General features: G+C 36.3%; 1 pseudogene; it reads right to left on the reverse strand.

Moving 5' to 3' along the window:
- Window positions 1-2,156: 2,156 nt before the first annotated feature.
- LOC113198227 (poly(rC)-binding protein 2-like) lies at window positions 2,157-6,426 on the reverse strand (annotated as a pseudogene).
- Window positions 6,427-13,808: the final 7,382 nt, after the last annotated feature.

Raw genomic sequence — 13,808 nt, forward strand, 5'->3', positions numbered from 1 at the left:
ATGGTATTTAGCTATTCGTTCCTCTCCTGATTGTTTTTGGAAATGGGAAAGATACTTTTCATTATATAATACATATAAATATACCTGTTTAATTATTGCATATTAGGGATTTTTCACTTTTTTGAGTAAGAATTTTTTTCAGAAATAAGAAAACTCACCCATTTCTCTATAAAAATAATGAAATTCTATAGGTATACCTAGTATAGCATGCCTTTTATAAAGAAAAGTGGCTATGGGAACTGACTTTGAGTGCATAACAATAGTTTAAAATCAACCTTTTTTGTTTTGTCTTTTTTGAAACTCCAGAAGACTGGCATAAAGGATCTGACTGCAGGCCTTGCATGTTGACTACACTTCTCAGGAACATCATCAGGGAAGGCAGTTTTAATCAATGCCTATTTTATAAATTCAGAAAAAAATTATTTCATGGGCATAGCAATATTAATTCCTGGAGCTGCATTCAGAATTCTCTTGTCCTCAGAAGAAAGGCAACGTTCTACCTCATGTATTATAATCTTTTGCTTATAAGGAGGAGGGTACATAAATGGCATGTGATCACAGATTTTTTTATGACAGACCCACAAAATGTAAATGGATTTTGAGTGAAATAATTATTTGAAAAGGTTGTGGAAGCTGGCTCAAATCTGCTTTATTTCTTATGATCTAATCAAGTAAACAAATTGCAAACATATGTGTGAAAGGTGATATGTAAAGTGCTAGATGGTGAAATTAATAAAAAGGCCTACAAAAGAGTACATAAAAACTAAAATTTCTTTCATTGAATAAAAAAACATTTCTGGGATTTTATTGACCTGCCTATATAGTAGCATATCCAGAGTTACTGTGATAATTAGAGCCTCATCAGGGACTGGAGTTGTGGCTCACTGGTAGCAGCTCAGTGGTAGCATGCTTGTCTAGCATGTGTGAGGCACTGGGTTCGAATGTCAGCACCACATTAAGGAAAATAAACAAATAAAATAAAGGTATTAAATACATTTAAAAAAAGATCCTATCATAGAAATAACAATTTATTTATCTCTTTTTTTGCCTTAGAGTGATAGAGTTTGAAGTATAATCGTGGACCAGTGGCAACCCATAAAACTATATTACCAGTTAAAGATGAGTTAAATACAGAATTGAAAGTAAATAACAAGTTGACATTTTCATGATGTCTAAGCCTGTGGACTCACTTTACTGAACATGATATGAACTAACACAATACTATTTTAGTCAGTGGTGGATCACTATCGGCATGAGTTTCACATGAGGCATGAGCAGTAGGCCATACTAAAAAGTGTGATGCTCCATTCCATCTTTTATTTTTTTTTAATTTTTTTTTATTTTTTTTGATGGTTGATTCAATTCTTTTTTTTTTGTTTTTTCTTTTTTTTATTGGTTGTTCACAACATTACAAAGCTCTTGACATATCATATTTCATACATTAGATTGAAGTGGGTTATGAACTCCCAATTTTACCCCAAATGCAGATTGCAGAATCACGTCGGTTACACATCCACAATTTTACATAATGCCCTATTAGTAATTGTTGTATTCTGCTACCTTTCTTATCCCCTACTATCCCCCCTTCCCTCCCCTCCCATCTTCTCTCTCTACCGCATCTACTGTAATTCATTTCTCTTCTTGTTTATTTTCCCATTCCCCTCACAACCTCTTATATGTAATTTTGTATAGCAATGAGAGTCTCCCTTCATTTCCATGCAATTTCCCTTTTCTCTCCCTTTCCCTCCCATCTCATGTCTCTGTTTAAAGTTAATCTTTTCTTCCTGCTCTTCCTTCCTACTCTCTTCATAGTTGCTCTCATTATATCAAAGATTAATTTTTTTTAAATTCCTGACATTACAGCACTAAACTGAAATATGTTAATAGTCCACTCTTACATTTCCATGACAAACAGAAAAATTCATGAGCCAAAAAAAAGGAGAAGCTTATAAAACTAAATATACATCTCAGCATTGATGGCAGAACAGAGAAAAGAATTAAAATGCTTTAACTTAAAAATCACAAGTGAATGATAAAGTGTGTAGAAACTGAAAATTTACAAATTATTTACAACCTGGAATCGTTGACTGTCCAGAAACTACACAGATGGATCATGGTGAACAACAGAAAGGGATTACGGATGAATCTGCATTATTCTAGCTGCTCCTCATGCCACTCATCTCCAAGGAAAGCCTGACATTGTTTAGATACTGAGCCAAGATAATACTGGCAGCAAATCCAGGGATGGTAACTTGCCTATCAGTAGATCCTTCCACGGGGTTTGCAATTTTGATCTGCGCCCCATACATCTGATGGATCTCACCTTGATGACCGATTATGCAGCTGATCAAGTTGTTTGGAATGGTGAGTTCATGAGAAGTAGTCTAAGCAGATGCATACAAACCTGCCCATAGCCTTTCACCTCAGAGAGCTGGGTCCAATGCCACTGAATCCAGTGTTGTCATGCGTCATAGGAAAATGAGACTGTTGCACTGCCAACTGGTGCAGCGTGGTCAAATCTGGCTGTGGAGTATACCATCCTTGAATAATACAGGCCTGATCACCGGCAAAGATGATGGGAGAATTTAAGGGCTTGGGCCAATAGAAGACGGTCACGTCCTTTGGGGCGGGGACAGGGAGAGAGTCTCCAATGTGACATTGCAGATCTGTTTTGACACACTCAATAATGGATTGAGGAATACCAGCAGTAGAGATGGCCGGTTCAGATGAATTGGGGAGCATATCCCCTGCCACCTGGACTTGAGTCCCTGTACACTCTCATAATTTCCTTAATCTTTTCCCATGAGAGAGCCACACTGACTTGCAGGGCCTCAGAGTGATAGGGGTTCAACTGGCAGCTGTGCTATTGGTCAGAGAGCTGTTGATGTCCCTTCTGGTTTGTCCACCATCATAGCAAAGGCTGTGAAGATGGTATTAGTGGGTCCAGCCAAAGTGATAATTCTCCCAGGACAATTCCCTTCTGAGATGTTGATATGGGCATCACTCTCCTCGTCCATCTTCCTAACTGATTCTGCTTTCTTTCCCATGAGACTGCCAGCTTCCTTTCCAGGCATAAGTACCCAATGGTGAGAGTGACATTGAATCCACCTTCAGTCACACTGGTGAGCAGCGTTATGGGGAGCTGGACTTTGAGTGGTCAAGTCTTTGGTCACTGGTGGGGGTGAAAGCCAAACACTGCAGATGAGAGACCACTGCGGGGGGGGGGGGGGGGGGGGGGAAGAGGGGAGCTGGCCAGAAAGGAAGGCTGCAGGCCAGGAGAGGAACAATTAGAGTGAGCAGGAAGGCACAGGGGACCCACCAACAGGGGAGGGCAGGAAAGGAAGGATGGGGTGGAGGAGGAAGGGGGGAAAGAGGCCCAGGTGGGGGAAGGCTGGAGGGAGATTGGGCGGGAGGGAGAGGGCACAGACTGAGGCTGCTCAGGCCACCACCTCTGCTGGTCTCTCATTTTCTTAAGACAGTAAAAATTAACTATAAAATTTGAAAGATAATTTGTTGTAAGTTGTAATTAATAAGTTATTAAAGACAAAATTTGAAAATACAGTATTATTTCAAATTACTTTTAATAAGATTTAAAGATAAATAATCTTAGCTTGTTGAAATTATCTTAAAGCATCTTGCTTTAGTCTCCTGGAGACATATATACATATATATATATATATATATATATATATTTGAAATTGGTTCCTCTATTATGAGTGGCATTGAAATGAAACGAATACCATTGCAGAGGAGAGTGACTATAGATAATAATAATAATGAATTAAATGTTTCAGAAAACTAGCTAAAAATATTTTGAAAATTTTCACCACAAAAGTTGATGAGATAAACCTGCTGAAGCTGATTTAAACATTTCATATTGTATCCACGTATCAAAATATCACATAGTACAAATTAATATGTACAGATTTTAGTTCTTAATTTAAAATAAATAATTTAAAAGTTTTTAAAATTTAAAAACAAACTATTACTTCTGTAGTCAAACTCATTTGTCAAATTAAAACTTCACATATTTTTATAAATAAAATAAAATTCATTAAAACTGCAGAGGTATACATTTATTATGAGAAATAAAACTTCACTCCAACTTAGGAACAGTTATAGTTTCAGAATGTTAAAGTTTGGAATGTAATAGTAATTCTTCATAACAGTTATCAATAAGCACATAGTTTTATATTCTTTTCTCTTTGTATTTTTGTTCTGATCATATCTGTTGAAATATAATTTTATGACTATGGAATATAATTTTAAAATGAATTATTTTCTTGGTCTTCTTTTCTCTTTTTGAAAAATGTATTTCTGTAACAGTTCCTTTTTATTGTGTTTTATAAAAGTGTCAGCCTGTGATGTATTGGAGGGAAGACAGATATTTTATTACAGATAGAAGTTTGATTGCTGTTTATTAAATGGTCATAATGATATTCTTATCTCAGTTAATTCTTGCAACAATGACACAAAGTCTCATTTTATGAAAGAAATTGAAGCTTATGCTTAATAGCTTTCTTATGTTACAGATACTAACCGCACAGCTATGTATGATTCAACATTCCGTCTATCTGACTCTAAAGCATATAAGATCTACTACTATGCCATAGGAGTCACTGTCTACACCACAATTGGACTCTCCCATTTTTCTTTAGTTTCATGCTAGTCTATTAGGTTTGAAATTAATTCTGAAAGAGGAGAGCTTTCTTTGAAGCTGCAGAACTTTTGCAGAGCAAACTGTTGTCTTTATAAAAAAAATGGGTCATTCATAAAATCAATTCTAGTTAGTAAAAGTCTAGATAGCTACAAGATTTGTGTTACTAAACTGAAATATATCAAACACTCACAAAACAAAATTCACTATTTATTACTGTGTATCATGTGCTGTCACATCGCTTGGAAATGCAATTCAGTTATTTTATCCATATATATTATTGTGTGCTTGCTGGGTACTAGGCTATAAAGAGCTGTGAATAAGACAGGAAATGTGCTGCTGTCTTAGAAATCTCATTCCAGCAGCTATGAAGTGGGCAATACTAAAAATGCAGCAAAGTGAAGGTGATTTCAGAGAGTGTTAGGCATGACAAACATGGCTGGGATAGAACATCTTGGAAGCAACATTAGACTGAAGGGTCTGGGAAGGTTCCTTGAGAATGTAAAGCATGGAGATGTGAGCATTCCATCCCTAGAGATCAGCTGGAGCAAAGGGGAGAAAGATGAAATTCAACTCCACTGGACAAATGATAGTAGAGTCCACAAGCCCTAGGGGGTACTTATGGAAAAGTCTTGGATAATTTTAAGAGCTAGAGGAAGGGCTCCATGATTAGACCATCTGTGTTGACTGACTGGGACTTATGTAAATCAGATTCTACCCTCCTACACTGATTGACAGAGAAACTATCTTTGTTGATTATATTTCAAAGGGATGGCTTGCAGAGAAATATTCCTGCAATCTTTCTGTCCAAAGACTAAAGATTTACATTTCAAAATATAAGGGGAAAAGAATTTACAATGGTAAATTTTCTCAAGTAAATTCTCTAAGAGATTCAGAAACTATACAGTCCGGAGGAAAACTGTCTACAGTGAAGTCCATTTTAAGGGTACCTAAGGCCATTCAGATCATCGTATACATGTTTAAATCTTGCTCAGAGTGATCCTGTTATTAACTCTCCCTAAAAGTTTCTAGCTAAAGATGTGATAGACTATTTTATTTAACTCTATAAAGTCTAAATAGGGCCTGGTGATATAGCTCAGTTGGGAGAGTGCTTGCCTCACATGCACAAGGCTGGGTTCAATCCCAAGCACCACAAATAAATAAATAAAGTCCAGATAGTATGGGTTACATTTTGCAGAAGCCACAGACTATTAGCAAAGCAACATAATGAATATTGTTTTAACTTACTTGAATTTAGGCTGACTATTTAAACAGAAGCCTTTCTAAGCATGAATCCCAGGCTCAGAAAAATCTTGGAAGTAGGTAATATCTATGATTTGGTATTTCTGGTATTCTAAGAGCAACCAAGTGGTACTGTAGGTTGTGAAAGAATTCAGAATTTTAGAGTTAGAAAACATAATTTACTGTTGTTATTCACTCACTGATAAAGTCAAGAAAACAATCCACAAATAATGCAGATATTGTTTCATCAAAAACAATAATGATGATTTAAATGTTTTCCCAATAACTTCAACTCTCTGACTTCAGTATACAGGTGTGTGTACAGAATGAAGGACATTGTAGCGCCCTCTGCTGGGAACTGTTGGTCTACATGTTCTGTAGAAAAGAAAAGAAAACAATGATCCTTTGAACATCCACAAAAGAAATTTCATTCTGGGGATAACTTCTCCATTTCTCTACGTACAAATACTTTCAAATGGACTGACAAACATCAACTACAAACTCTTGGGGAGCGTGTCAGTGTTCATGTCCCCGCTCCCTATCACCCATCCACCTCCTCAGGTAAGCAGCCAGAGATCCCACTAAGTGAAAATAATGGACCAGATGATTTGCATCATTTTTTTATTTACATAAGGGTTCTAAAAGGTCAATAAACTTGCAAATCACTTGGAGATCTAATTTTTTAATTCAGATCTATATTCATTGGGTATGGAATTCTACATTATGAAAAACCATCCAGGTGAGGCCTACCCTGCTGGTAGGAACTTGCAGAAACTTCCAGGGTTGAAATAGACAGAAACACTTGCAGCCAGATTGGTAAAAGAAACCAATGCCCATAGACCCTAGAAGAATCACCCTCCAGTGCAGGAGGAGAAAGGGGGATCAGTAGAAATCTGCTTTGGGTAAGGAAGTGGGGTACAGCACAATATGAAGGGGGAAATACCCCCAGGGTGAAGCAAGCATGTGATTAGGCTCCACCTCCCTGCCTCACACCCCACATCCTAGGGCTTATGATTAGGCCCAAGAAGGGTCTCAGACCAATGACCTGGGACTGATTTAAGAATCTTTACTCTGATTTCTTCAAAGATGAAGAGTTATTCTGCCCAAAGCTTGACTTTTTCTGAGCCTGGCACTGGGCAAAAAGAAAGGAGCAACTGTGTGACTTCAAAGATGATTAAATGTGGGAAGAAACTTCCCTGGTTGGAAGGAGTGTTTTAGGAAAATAATGGAGGGGTGGTGAGCTGTCCTGGGGCTTCCCTCCTGCCTCTGGTGTAGCTGAACGATGAATAAAGAAAAATTCATCTCACAAATAGATGGAGAGAATTAAGGCTTTATGGGATTTTCAATAGATGGTGTCTCCAGGATCAGGTTACAGGACAAGGCAGGAGTTGGAGCAACCAGGACAAGGTGTCGATTTAGCTCCCTGACTCCACATCATGCAGACAGAAATCAAGTTGTTGACTGTTCAAACCAGGTTTTATGTCCTGTGATAAACATTAGTGCTTCCTTTACAGAACTAAAACTGAGAAACTCCTTCCAGATTAGAGAGAGAGACAGAGAGAGAGAGAGAGAGAGAGAGAGAGAGAGAGAGAGAGAGAGAGAATATATGATTTTGTCTCCCGCTTTACAAATTTATTGAATGATATTTTTTGAATGACTGCAATGTTCCACATGTTCTGTCCATGTATTAATTTACAGGGACTGCTTAAGGTAGTGTAGCCAATATACATTGAGCATCCTAGGCATGGGCCTACCATAGGCCAGAAGCTCTATTACAAATATTGTCTCAGTTTTCCTAGAGCACTATTACCTCAGCTTGTTCTGACAAAAAGCAGATTTAAAGGGTTTCAATATCTTGCCTAAGCTAACAGAAAAAGTAAATGGGAAAACTGGGCCTTGGTCCCATACAATCGAGTCTATAAAAACTTATGGTCAGAGAATTCTTATGATACCATTAACAGTTGCAACCCAAACCAGTTGTATAGGGCTCTTTCTAGAACAGCAAACTCGTTGCGCTAGAATGTCTTAGTCCATTCAAGTCAAAAGCATGTATGAAGTTGACCTAAAAAAAAAAAAAAAAAGGAAGTATGATTCCATGGAATAGAATGCAAAAGTTAGTAAGTAGTATTTTTGCCTGTTAAATTATGAAACTAGAGAAATACAAATATAATGTTAGGAAGTAATAAAAATAGATAAGAATTGACATAGTTACAGAGGTGGTAACTTTAGCAACATAACTTTTCAAATTTTGAAAAGAAGTATATGGAAACAACACACAATGCACACATATTAAGCAGAGATAACATACCAAAAGGTAACTAAAATACACATATGCAAACATATATATGCACCCAGACACACTTACACACACAAAAAAAATAAGGTGATAAAATTATGGAGAAACCGAAATATTGACAACAGTAAATGGAATAAAATCACATATTAATTTAAATTGATGCTTGTGTAAAAGAGACATTATTGATTATAAAATTCATTAAGCAAATCACCAAAAATATTGAAAATAAGTACATACTTGGGACTCAAAGGAAAATAAACTACAGATAAATGAGAGATTTAAAACAATATGGCTCCCCCATATGACATGTATTCACACATTTGCCAATGTTTCCTATGTGTCAGGGTGAAAATGAACAAATAAAATTTATATATCTGAATAAAGATATTTCCCCTTTACTTTTTCTCAGAAATAGTATCTAATGAGATTTTTACATATTATTTGTGTGCTTGCTTTGTATACATTTGCCATAAATATATATTAATAAACAATATAGAGGATTGTTTTATGTATTTTTCTACCTTGTATGATGTTAAAAACCAGAGCCTCTTGGTGGCTTGTTCTGGGACTTCTCTAGAGGCTTTTGTGGTAAGTATTTCCTGTTGAACATAAAGGCAAGTGACCTCCTTTTGTTCACAGTTAGAAACTTATGAACTTTAAACAGCAAAATCATATAGGCAATGTTTTTTTCTGTCAACCTAATTTTGAAATATTCTGAATAATTACATAATTTATTACAGAACAAGCTGTAGAAGAGTCATCTATTTGAAAGGATTTCTAAGAACTTGAAGGCTATTCAGTGGTGTTTGGAAACCATGAACTTTTTTTTTTTTTTTTTGACAGGAGGGTACTGGGAGTTGAACTCAGGTGCACTCAATCACTGAGTCACATCCCCAGCCCAATTTTGTATTTTATTTATAGACAGTGTCTCGCTGAGTTGCTTAGCACCTCACTTTTGCTGAGGCTGGCTTTGAACTCATGATCCTCCTGCCTCAGCCTCTAGAACTGCTGGGATTACAGGCATGAGTCACTGCAGCTGGCCAGAAACCATGAACTTTTGCTGTAGGATCTGCTTATATTAATAGCTGTAAATTCAGTTATAATACCCAATCACATATGTACACAAAAATCAGCTTTTTCAGACAAATATAATTACTAGACTGGCTTAAATGTGTAAAATTCATTTGAATATTTTATTAACTAAATCGTGTCACATTCCCCCCAAACTTCATATGTTGGTACTTCAGAATGTGACTGTAAATTGAAATGAAAACTTCAAAGAATCTGTCCCTTAACAGCTTCATTAACTTAAAATGAGGCTAAGTTAAAATGAGGCTGATAGGGTGAGCTATCACATAATATGACTGGCATCCTGACACACCAAAAAAGAGGAGAACAGGACACAGAGACATAAAGGGAAGACCATGTGGAGACACACAGAGAAAACGGCCACTTAAAACCCAGGACAAAGGTGTCTGAAGAAACCCACTTTGCCCACACTCCAGTTTGAGACGTCTAGACTCCAGAACTCTGAGAATTTCTGTTGTTTGAGCCAGTCCATCTGTGATACTTTTATGTAAGCCCTAGCAAACAGATAAAGAAGGGGTTTTATATCCATTTCCCACATATAAGAATATGTGCTTATCTTATGCTTATTATTTTCACTTCCTTCCTCCTTCACATATTCCCTCACGTATTTCTTCTTCTTTCAACTTGATTTGTGCAATTATTTTTGGCACTATAAAGACAGACATGAGTCAAGGGAAATTTTTGATGTAACAGCAAAATGAATAAAAATTGAAGTTACTCTATTGCAATCATATGATGTTGTATGTGCAAAATGTAGGAATACACAGAGAGAAGGAATTGTTTGCTTATAATCCCATATTTGAATGAGCTAGTTATGGTGTACACAGACTCTTGGGTCAATGTCAAATGAGGTAGACCATGAGCAAGGTGAGATTTCCACATACTCCTTAAAGTCTCACTCTTCCATCTCCATTGTTCTATTGCACTCCTTCAATGAGTCATTTTTCAAATATGTGAATAGGAAAGAGCTGCTGGGACTACACTGTTCTTACATCTTCAGTATTTTCAGAGAATGTGCCTATCTTTCCTTATTTGTCATTACAAAACACTAGATTTCCCTCATTTATGAAAAATTTCATTTGTAAATCTTTTATTGTGGCAAAAATGCACAAAATAAAATTTACCATTTTAACCATTTTTCAGTGTATAGTAGTGTTGAGTATATTGACACTGCTACGAAACAGATCTCCAGAACTCTTCCACATTGCAAAACTGAAACTATGTACCTTTTAAAACATACTTCTTCACTCCACTGCAGGCAAACCCCCAGAAAGCAGTATGCTACTTTTTGTCTCTGAATTAAATTTCTCTAGGTATTTCATAGAAGTAGGTTCATACAGTGTTTGACTTTTTTTTAAGTCTTCACTTAGCATAATGTTCTCAAGGTTCATCCATATTGGAGCAAATGTCAAAATTTCCTTTCTTTTTAAGGCCAAATAATATTCCATTGTATGTTGATGCTAAGTTTTTTCCATTCATCTACCAATTAACAATACTTGGGTTGCTCCACATTTCAGTTCTTATGACTAGTGCTACAATGAGCAAGGATATGAAACTACCTTTCTGAAACTTATTCTCTTTTTGAGCTATAACAAAATATCCCAAGCTGGGTAATTTCTAAAGAACAGAAATTTATTTGTTACAGTTCTGGAAGCTTGTAAGTCCAAGATCAGGGTGCCAGTATTTGGTGTCTTGAGAGAGCCTTCTTGCTGCATCCTCACATGATGGAAGAGGTGAAAGGCATGAGGGATAAATGACGTGACCTCACATGGCAGAAAACAGAAGGGCAAAAAGAGCCTAAACTACTTTTAGCCCTTATATAAGGTATTGCCATTCATGAAGGCAAGGTCCTTATGATTTGGTTTTCATGACTAATTACTACCATAACAGGATTACATTTCAATATGAATTTGGGGTAGGATATATTCAAACCATAACAGAGAGAACCTGCTTTCAATTATTATTAGTATCTACCTAGGGGTGGTAATCCTGGCTCCTGTGGTAATTCTATTTTTATTTTTTTTCTTCAAAATTCATTGGCTGATTTTTTAATAGATGAATTATAATTATACATAATAGTGTATAGAAACACACTTTATTACTTCATGTTGATTTTGTGTTCTGTTATTATGGTTTGGATGTAAGGTGTATCCCAAAGCTCATGTGTGAGATGAAGCAAGATGGTTTAGAGGTGAAATGACTGGGTTATGAGAGCCTTAACCCAATCAGTGAATTAATCCCCTGGTGGGATTAAGTGAATGGTATATGAAAGCAGATTGGGTGTGGCTGGAAGGGGTAGGTCTTTGGGGAGAGAGTGCCTTTAGGAAGGATATATATTCTCTATCTGGCAAGTGGAGTCAGTCTCTCTCTCTCTCTCTCTCTCTCTCTCTCTCTCTCTCTCTCTCTCTCTCTCTCTCTCTCTCTCTCTCTCCTCTCTCTGCTTTCTGATGTGATGTCTTAAGCCACTTCTCTTCACCATACTCTACTGCCATGATGTTCTGCCTCACCTTGAGGCCCTAGAAATGAAGTTAGCTGTCTATGGACCGAGATCTCTGAAACCATGAACTCCCAAGTAAACTTTTTCTACTGCAAAATTGTTCTTGTCACAGTGATATTGTTGAATTTCTTCCTTAGTTCTTTTTTTTTTTTTTACATAGAAGTTTTTTGTGTATGTGTATGTGAGTGAAATCTTTAGGGTTTTCTAGGTGTAAGATCATCTCTGGTGATAGAGACCATTTTTTTTTTTCAATCTTATGCCTTTTTGTCACCTTGCCTAATTTCTCTGGATGGAACTTTCAGCACCAGGTTGAATAGATGTAGTGATAGTAGGCATTCTTACTTTGTTTCTGCTTTTAAAGGGAAAGCTATCATTTTTACCATTAATATTAATTGTTAGCCTTTCATAAATGGTCTGCATTATTTTTATATGTGGTTATTTTCCTAGTTTGTTTTTTCATGAAAATAAGTTTAAAATAAGTTCTCATGAAAATAAGTTTAAATTTGTTAAATCTTGTCCAATGGTGTTTCTTCATCAAAAAATATGTGATTTTTGTTCTTCATTCTGTTAATGTCATGTATTACATTGAATTTCATGTGATGAAACATCTTTGATTTCCAGGAATAAATCTCATTTTGCTCATGTTGCATAACCCTTTATTAAACTGCTGAATTTGGTTTGCTAAACTTTTGTTGAGTACTTATCCATCAGCATGGCTATGGTTTGGCTATGGTTTTAGTGCTCCTCAAATGTTGATATGTTGAAATTTAATACTCATTGCAAGAGGATTGGAGCTTAGTCCAACTATGTTTTGGAAGTGGGACATTCAGGGGATGAGTAAAATTAGACAAGTTCATCAGGGTGGAGGTTCCATGATTGTTAGAAGTGGCTTTATAAGAAGATGGAGGAGAACAGAAGAGACATATACAGGCACACTGTCTGCCTTTTGTCACATGATGCCCTGTTCCACCTGGATACTTTGTATCCAATGCAACCCTCCAATCTCCAGAAGTATAAGTCTCTTTGTTTTAATACTTATACAGTCTCAGATATTTTGTTGTAGTAATAACAATGTAGTGACATATCCATTTATCATGGAAATTGGTCTGTAACTTTCTTTCTTTGTGGTGTCTTTGCTTGAATTTGTATCATATAATGCTGACCTCTTAGTACTACTTGGGAACATTCCTTCCTCTTCAATTTTTTTTTTTTTTTTTTTGGAAAATTTCAGGACGATTGATGTTAATTTTTTCTTAAAAGTTTGGTTGATTTCTCCAGTGAAGCCATTTGGTCTAGTACTTTTCCCTTTGTGGGAGTTTTTCTTTATTGATTCAGTCTTCACACTAGTAATTTGTCTATTCATATAGTCTGTTTCTCCGTGTTCCATTCTTGGTAGTTTGTTTGTTTCTAAGAATTTTTTCTTCTCATCTAACTTATCCAGTTTTTGTCACACAATTGTTCATATAATCCTTTATATTTCTGTGACATTTGTTCTAATGTCCTTTTTTGTTTGTTTGTTTGTTTCTGATTGCAGTTGTTTGAATCTTCTCTTTTTTTCTCTTAATCAGACTGTAGCTAAAGGTTTAAAGCTTTTGTAGATTTTTTCAAAAACAGTCTTGCCACAACCCCTCGCCAGCAAAGGAAACACGACACAGGATTCTTCCTTCAGCAGTTTATTCAGGCCTTTGTTTTGACATGTCTTTTAGCTTGTTTCTTTTTACTCCCGTGTGCCCCAGCCTTAATAAAGCAGATAAAGCCCCAATGCACAACTGCCACGTGGACTTTTCTCATAGGGTGCCAAATCACAGCGTGCCAACTCATTCTGATAAGGAGTTGTTTGTCACAGACTACAGCGGAGACCAGCGCCATCTTGTAATGGCGGCCACAGTACACAGAAATGGCTCACCACACAGTCTCAATGTTGTTGATTTTTTTCTACTATTTTTTTTCTATTATATTTATCTCCTTATTAATCTTTGTTATTTCCCCTGCTTCTTTCTCCTAAAATTGAGTTTAGTTTGTTCTTA

Source organism: Urocitellus parryii, chromosome 5, assembly GCF_045843805.1.
Source record: "Urocitellus parryii isolate mUroPar1 chromosome 5, mUroPar1.hap1, whole genome shotgun sequence".
In the NCBI taxonomy this organism is placed as follows: domain Eukaryota; kingdom Metazoa; phylum Chordata; class Mammalia; order Rodentia; family Sciuridae; genus Urocitellus; species Urocitellus parryii.